This window comes from Pelophylax lessonae (assembly GCF_965119305.1).
Source record: "Pelophylax lessonae genome assembly, chromosome: 1".
Lineage (NCBI taxonomy): Eukaryota > Metazoa > Chordata > Amphibia > Anura > Ranidae > Pelophylax > Pelophylax lessonae.
This window is the reverse complement of record NC_138768.1, coordinates 131,151,166-131,159,433: the sequence shown is the minus strand read 5'-3', so window position 1 is coordinate 131,159,433 and position 8,268 is coordinate 131,151,166. Positions and strand designations below refer to the sequence as shown.

General features: G+C 44.3%; 1 protein-coding gene across 3 annotated transcripts in view; it reads left to right on the top strand.

The window, feature by feature from the left end:
- The first annotated feature begins 454 nt into the window (after positions 1-454).
- POLK (DNA polymerase kappa) overlaps positions 455-8,268 on the top strand; it is a 221,908-nt gene continuing 214,094 nt past the window's right edge. Inside the window, exon 1 of one of the 3 annotated variants that reach the window (XM_082243874.1) lies at positions 455-554. The gene's annotated coding sequence lies outside the window, so the exon portion shown is untranslated. Of the gene's footprint in view, positions 559-8,268 lie in introns of all 3 variants that reach the window. The other 2 variants (XM_082243875.1, XM_082243876.1) reach the window with 2 other exon arrangements.

Here is an 8,268-nt window from a genome sequence, read left to right as displayed (position 1 = left end):
TTAATGTTACACCGGATGGGTGGCAACCCTAATTAGTAGAAGCATTTGGGGACAGTAAAGCCTGGCAGAAAACACATGTTGTGTCCATTTTGATGCAAAGCAATGTTAACGCATCTATGTGAACAACCACAGGTGCTGTGACGCACACAATTTTTGACAGAGAGCTGTGCAGCTTCAAAAATTCTCATGAAACAGCTGCTTTTGAAGCCAAATTTGTCATTTATACAGTGCCAACTGTTTATGGTTTACATTCTGTACATTTACATCAATTGTCAGCAGTATTAGGAATAACCTCTTTTACTTGCCTATTAAAAACAGAGAATGAAAACACAGGCCTATCAAGCAGAGATAACATTCACTAGATAAAGAATTATTGGAGCAATGGATGCAAGTTTCCCACATCCAAGATGGCCGCCACGGCTTCATGGGTAGGAGGAGCTATCCAGGAAGCAGGAAGAAGCTGAAGTAAAAGAGGAAACTATTACAAGTGAATGGAGGGAAAGAGAAAATAAGATGATCCTGCTGCTGCTGATGTTCTCAGGACTGAAGAAGTGGTAGGTGTGATCATAGGGAGATGTCTGTCTATAGAGATATGGGGGATGGAGGGGGTCATATTGTCAGTCCATGGAATAGTATCAGTGCATATGATGTGCACTGTCTGCACTGTGATGTCTGAACTTGTCCATCTCCTATCTCTAGGAGTTCAGAGGTATTGGATCTCATTCTCAGCAATAATGGGGGAAAATAATATATTTCTGTGCTACAGTTTTTAAAAACAAGTTCAACGAATATTTTATATATTTTTTGTAATAAAAGCTTGGAATGGGAAGGAATTGTTATTATTCTTGCTAAAGCTGAAGTTTTTTCTGCGTACATTTTACCTTTCCTGGGTTCTCGGTCCTAACCCCCCTTTGTCAACATGCCAACCACATTTTAACCCCTTCAGGTATTTTTCATTTTTGTTTTTTTTTTTTGTTTACATGTTTAAAAAAATCATTTTTGCCCTAAAGATTACATAACTCCCCCCCCCCCCAACAATATATATTTTCTATATGTAGACGCCCTAGAGCGGCCTTTCCCAAACTTTTCAACCCTCCAAATATTTTTCAGCTCTCAGGCTCGGTTCACAGTTGTGCGATGCGGGAACGCTGCGAATATGCAGCGTGTTCCCGCATCGCATCCCCACATCTAGCAGTTCACACTGCCATATGCGATACGCAGGGGGTGTCAATTAAAAGTTAACGACACCCCCAGTTTGATTGCATATCGCTGTGCGATCTGCAAGTATGCACAGAATCGGATCGCACAAGTGTGAACCACTGTGCGATCCGATTTTGATGCGGCTCAAAAAATGCCTCCTGTGCGTCTTTGGTGCAGATGCAGTGCGAATTCAGCCATACAAAGTGTATGGCTGAAATTCGCACCGCACATGAGATCGCATGTAATGAAGAAGCAGTGCACTCCGAATTACATGCGATCTCCGCAGCCGCACAAGTGTGAACCGGCACTTAGGGATCTCTTGCTAAAAATGACCATATTTACAACTGATGATACGTAAGTGTGATGGTCAGTGGGATGAATGCTCCTTAGGGCCCTTTCACACGAGCGTTCCGTATGTCCGCAAATCATCCTATTTTTTTGCGGATGATTTACGGACATAATGAATGTCTATGGCATTGCGGGTGTCAGCGGATGACCATCCGCTGACAACCGATTTTCTTCCTTTCAGTTCTGTTCCGTTTTTTGGAATGGAACAGAACCCTATTTTTCCTCCGTTCAAAAAATGGAAAGGAAGGAAAATCGGATGTCAGCGGTGTCATCCGCTGACATCCGCAATTCCCATAGACATACATTATGTCCGCATATCATCCGCAAACGGATGGGATGATATGCGGGCACACGGAGCGCATGACACAAGTGTCATCCGCTCCATGAAAAAAAAAAAAGTGCCGGAGCGGATCGCAATGCGGTCCACTCCGTGTGAAAGAGCCCTTACACTTGTGGACAATGGGAAGAATTTCCTTCTTCCAGATCGCTAAAAAGATCAACGGTGTCGGGGAACTTATCCAAGAGGCAGACATTGCTCAAGGAACCCCTAGCAACCTCTGGAGGAACCCTGGTAAAGAAACACTGCCCTAGATAATAAAATAGCGGTAGTTCCAATTTTTAGTTACATGATATTAGCACAATGGTTTATTAACCACATCATGCCCACGCTACAGCGTGGACTTAAAATGCCGGGAGGGCGTCCATGGACAGCCTACTGTGCTTGCGCTGCCTGCACCCTGCTATGTGATCTTTAAAGCTGGATACACACTATACAACTTTTGTTGTCAGATTTCCTTTAGATTTACCTTCAACTATGTAGTGCAAGGGCCTGTCTGATTGCATACAAGTTGAAAGTGTTTAGATCTGACCTCATATTAGATGGTTTTGGTAAATCTAAAGGAAAAAATCTAAAGACAATTGTATAGTGTGTATCCAGCTTTAGTCCTTGGGACTCGACTGATCACAGATAAGGGTAAAGGGCTAATCGTGGCCCTTTACCACATGATCAGCTGTCAGCCAATGACAGCTGATTACATAATGTAAACAGAAGCCGTTAATTGCCTTTTTTTTTTTCCTCGTGCTGACAGCGTAAGAAGAAAAGGAAAAAGCTGATAACTGGCTTCTGTAAAAGAAACATCCATTCCATGTTTGCCCACCAGTGCTGACAACCAATGCCCATCAATACTGCTAATCAGTGCCTCATCAGTGTCACCTATCAGTGCTGCCTCATCCGTGCCCATAAGCGCACATCAATGAAGGAAAAAAATTACCTGTTTGCAAGATGTTATAACAAACTATGAAAAAGGTTTTATTTTTAAACATTTTTGGTATTTTTTCAATTATTTAGCAAAACATAAAAAACCCAGTAGTGAATAAATGCCACCAAAAGAAATCTCTGTGTGAAAAAAAAGGCAAAAATGTCATATTGGTATGGTGTTTTTTGACCGCGCAATTGTCATTCGAAATGTGACAGCGCTGAAAGCTGAAAATTGGCCTGGGCAGGGAAATGGGGTAAAAATAAAAAATAAATTCTCTAAAGTTTCTATAAGGGCAAATAAATACACTATTGTGCCCAATTTTTGGGATAGTATAAAAAAATGAGGTTGTACTGGATAAATAAATACCCAATATGTCAAACCTTAAAATTGCATGTGCCTGTGAAATAGCAACAAACTTCAGGAACCCCATATTTCCATAGGCAATGCTTTAAGGAGCAGTTCACACCACATGCAGTCCAGTGCGTTTTTTTTTCTGCTTAAAAAAAACGCATGGAAAGTAGGTTAAACGGTTTACAATGCCATAGTTCACACCAGTGCGGTCAGTTCCTGGGCGTTCTAGTTCCAGAAAATAAAGTAAAGCATGCTGCATTTTTCCTGCTCTGGACTGTACTAGAATGTGGTAAAATGCATCAAAAATACACCGGACCCCAGTACAGTGGAAAAAAAGTATCTGGAACGATCCCAGAAACGCATCAAAAATGCATTGGAACACCTCAAAAACCCGTTAAAACCATGCATGCAGAAACGCATCCGGAACAGCTCTGCAGTGCGTTTTTGTGATGTGAACCAGCCCTAAAGGCCCATACAGGTTATCCGTTTGTGGGTTAAACATTAATAATTGGCCTAGAATTATTGCTCTTACTCCAGTGTGCAAGGTTATATCTAGTACTATTGCTATTTTGGTACATATGCGCCCCAACCCATGTGTTTTTGTGTGTGTGGGGATTTACAATGTTTTTTTTCTCTTTTCCCAAACACAAGGACCCACAGGCCGAATCCTGCCTTCCAGGCCATCTCATGTGGCCTTCACACCTCTCTTGCAGCTGCAGCAATCCTCTTGTTCCTGCCCCCACCTTGTCTCAGCAGTTGACAGAAAGGAGGATAGAATCCCTTCTCCAGGTCCTGCGCTTTTCTGTGCAGGTGCGGAGAAGCTTGTCCCCCCCCCCCCCCCCCCCCCAATCTCAGCAGTCGGCAGAAGAGAGGGGGGACAGAATTTGTCCTACAGATCCTCCACCTCTCTGTGCAGCTGCAGTACCCTCTCGATCTTCATCTTCTTTGGTCCCAGCATTCAGACTCCAGCAGCTGACTACTGCTCCAAACCCTGCACTTTCTGCTTCCTAACTCCACCCCTAGCTTCTTCCTGACAGTAGCACGATATAAGGGGGGTGCACAGTGATGTAAGGGAGGGTGGGGGACTCTTGACACCTGATGTAATGGGGGGATGGGGTTCTCTAGAAATCTAGTTTTACAACCAGCACTTCGAGGGCAATTCTAGTACTGATGCGGCCTGCAATGAAATGGACTTTGACACCTCGTCGTAAAGTGTGACAAAAGGTTATTTTTATTTTTTTTAAATGAAAATAACACACCTGTTATATTTACCTGATTTGTGCAATGCTGTTACACAGAGCACCCCAAACTTCTTTTTGGATCCCCCCACCAGCGCTGTCCAATCCTCTATTCAGTGTCTGCCGCCATAGCAAGCGCTTATTATAAAATAAACATGCATGGGCTTGCTCCCGGGCCAGGCTCTGTATTTCTATAGATACAGACAGTACAGCCCTGCCCACTCCACATTTGATTGACAGCAGTGGGAGCCAATGGCTTCACCTGCCCCCTCCTCGTCCAGTGAGGAGAGAGAGAGAGAGAGCACTGGATCTATAGCAGCCAAGAGTGTGTTTAACCATTGCCGTCGCACCGCGGTTCATATACTGCGGCAGGGCGGCTCGTACAGGCACTGTAACATGTACTTCGCGGCTTACTTCTGAGTCTGCTGTCATTGAACACAGCGGGAATAGGTCAGCACATCCTTGCTAGGGTTGCCACCTCATCCCTTTAAACCAGCACACATATTTATTATACATGTTCTGAGGCTGATATAATGCACATAAGGAACTAAGTGAGTTTAACTTGCCGACCGCCACCAGTACATACACTGCAGCAGGTCGGCTCTGTCCTGCGAAACAACATACCTGTACGTCACTTCGTGGCACCGCTAGCAGGGGCTCGTGCCCATTCACCACAGGGGGAGCCAATTCATGGGTCCGGCGGCCACGATTGCTCCCTGTTGAGACAGAACGGCGGTCTGCCATTGTAAACACGGCAGACCGCTGTTCTGTCAGTTATGAACACACGGATCCTGTGTTCCTCTTATTTAGGAACACAGGTCTCTGTGCTCATGCACCAAGTCCATCCCCACCCCCCCTCCACATTTTAGAAAGCACCCCTGAGGGACACATTTAACCCTTTGAGCACCCCTGGTGTTAATCCCTTCCCTGCCAGTGTCATTAGTACTGATTACTACTGTAGTAATATCAATGGTCCCCCCAAAAGTGTCAGTTTGGTGTTCGATCTGTCCACTGCAATGTCGCAGTCCAGCTAAAAATCACTGATCTCCTTTCCTTTGATTTAAAAATCCTTTGATTAAAAAAAAAAAAAAAAAAAAAATCACTGATCGCCGCCATTACTAGTAAAAAAAATAAATAAAAATGACAAATCTTTCACTTTTGTAGATGCGCAAACCAAACAATATACACTAAGAGCCCATTCAGACTAGCGCGACACGTCTTTGGGGGGCGACCTGTGAAGTCGCTTGCACCACGACTTGCAGAGACTTCACTTAATAGAAGTCTATGCAAGTCGCCTCCAGGTCGCCCCAAAGTAGTACAGGACCCTTTTTCTAAGTCGGAGCGACTTGTGTTGCTCCTATTAGAAGGGGTCCTGTGCTAATCAATGGACCGCTACCGAGTGCGACTTGTCAGGCTGAAAAGTCGCCTGACAAGTCGCGCTAATGTGAATGGGCTCTTATTGGGATTTTTTTTTTACCAAACATATGTAGCAAAATACAGATTGGCCTAAAATTATGAAAAAAAATTATTTTGTATTGGGAATGTTATATAGCAAAATGTAAAAAATATTGTTTTTTTTTTTTCAGAATTGTCGCTCTAATTTTCTTTATAGCGCAAAAAATATAAATTGCACAGGTTATCAAATACCACCAAAAGAAAGCTCTATTTGTGGGAAAAAAAGGACATCAATTTTATTTGGGTACATGGTCGCACAACCGCGCAGTTGTAAGTTAAAGTAACACAGATCCATAGCGCAAAAAATGGCCTGGTCATTAAGGGGGGAAACCTCCCGGTCCAGAAGTGGTTAATTACCACTTTAATCAGCCACAGGACCTGTGTAATTAATGTGTGTCCTGGTTTAAAGGGATTAGGTGGCAACCTTAATCCTGGCTAATGTTTTATGGCCGGGCCTGCTGAGTGGTAGTAGACAGAGTAGTGATGTGGGGGTTGGCAAAAGTAACCACAGAGCTCAGTGGAGGAGCAGGATGGGTTCAGAAGAGATTTTATATCTTCAGTGAAGTGGTGTTGTGCACAGCAGAGAAATGTTCTACATTTGTAGATTTGTGTATTGGGGTACCATTGAAGATGTATGGCACCACAACCCAAATGGGGTTATTTATCAGTCAGAATTTGGAGCAGCTGTGCATGGCAACCAATCTGCTTCTAACTTTTATTTTCAAAGTTTACCTGAACAAGCTAGAACCTGATTGGTTACTATGTACAGCTGTTCCAGATTCTGTGTACTCCGGTTTTAGTACATTCTCTCCATTTTATGTAATATGCATGGCACCACAAGGCATAGGCATTGCTTACAGTACTCGTAGTTGCTGACCTTTAGGCCTCATGCACACTGGACATTCTAAAAACGCCAGTAGCTTTGTAGTGAGTGTTTCAGTGTTTTTCAGCTTTTTGGCATTGGCGTTTTTCAGCGTTTGTGAGCGTTTTTTGTCGTTTTTAACTAAAAATCACCTCTCTGCTCTTTTAGTAACTCCCACTTCCCACAATGCAATGCTTTCCACACAATGCTTGCCAGAATTGCATTGCATGGGTGTTCACACCCATGCGATAAGATTTAGGTGCGGGGGGAAATAGGGTCCTGCAACATTTTGGTGCAAAGGTGGACCCTTTTTTTCCCGCATCACATCGGTGGGAACACCCATGCTATGCGATTCTGTCAAGCTCACTACATTTTGCAATCTGTTTTGGAGTGTTGGTCATGGAACACTAAGGCCCCGTTCACATCTGGCAGATTTGACATGCGATTTTACTGTCAAATCGCATGCCAAATCAGAGCCTATTGCCCGCAACATCATTCTCCAAATTGGTGCAACTCTGACTTTGTGGCGCTGCACTGATTCCAAAAAGTAGTTTCTGCTAGGGATCGACTGATTATCGGCAAAGCCGATATTTCGAGGGCCGATATGCACTTTCCCGATATATCGGAATCGCCCCCTTAGTTCACCGATATTTCGGGAAAGTGCTTGTACCGGGGTGATGCCTGCAGCTAGAGGCATCACCCCGGTACCGGCCTCCATAGCTGAGAAGCCGCTCGGCTATCATTGCAAGGAACGGGAGGGGACGCCCCCCCCCCCGTCCTCCTCCACCTTCCGCGGCTCGCCCGGGTTTCCCGTCCCACCGGGAGACCCGGGCAACCAGCCTCCACGGCCGCCAAAGAGAAGACCCGTTTAAAGCCGCATTCGGCTCGGATCAGGTTTCTATGTAAAAATCCAGAAGTGATGTCATACATCACTTCTGGGTACTCGGCGCCAAATTCAAAAAAATTACAGCATTCCAAACAGCCAAACTTGGCGTTTTGAATACTTTTAAGTGCAGAGGAGGGGTTTGGGGTCTTTTAGACCCCCAGATCCCTCCGCAAGCGTACCTGTCAAAAAAAAATAAATAAATACAATTTTTTTTTTAATGTAGGAAAATATTAGCTGATACCGATATGCAATGACCAAAATATCGGTAAAAAAAAAACGATATTGGTCGATCACTAGTTTCTGCAATACTTTTGGCGACTTCAGAGCGATTTCAGTAGACATCTGTGCATGAACCCATACAGATGTCTGTCAAATCGCCCCCAAACTCGTACTGACATGCACGTTCAGCTGAATGATTTCAAACCCACCCTCGGTGTGAACCGGTGCTGTTGCCGGCAATAGGCTCAGATTTGACATGCGATTCGACATGACAAATTGCATTCCAATTCGGGACAATGTCATTGGGGGCTTCATGTTTCATGACCGATTCCCCGAAACCGATTGCAAAATGCAGTGCGCTTGCCAGAATTGCATCGCATGGGGGTTCACACCCATGCAATGCGATTAGGTGTTGAGAATAAAAGGGTCCTACAACATTTTGGTGCAAAT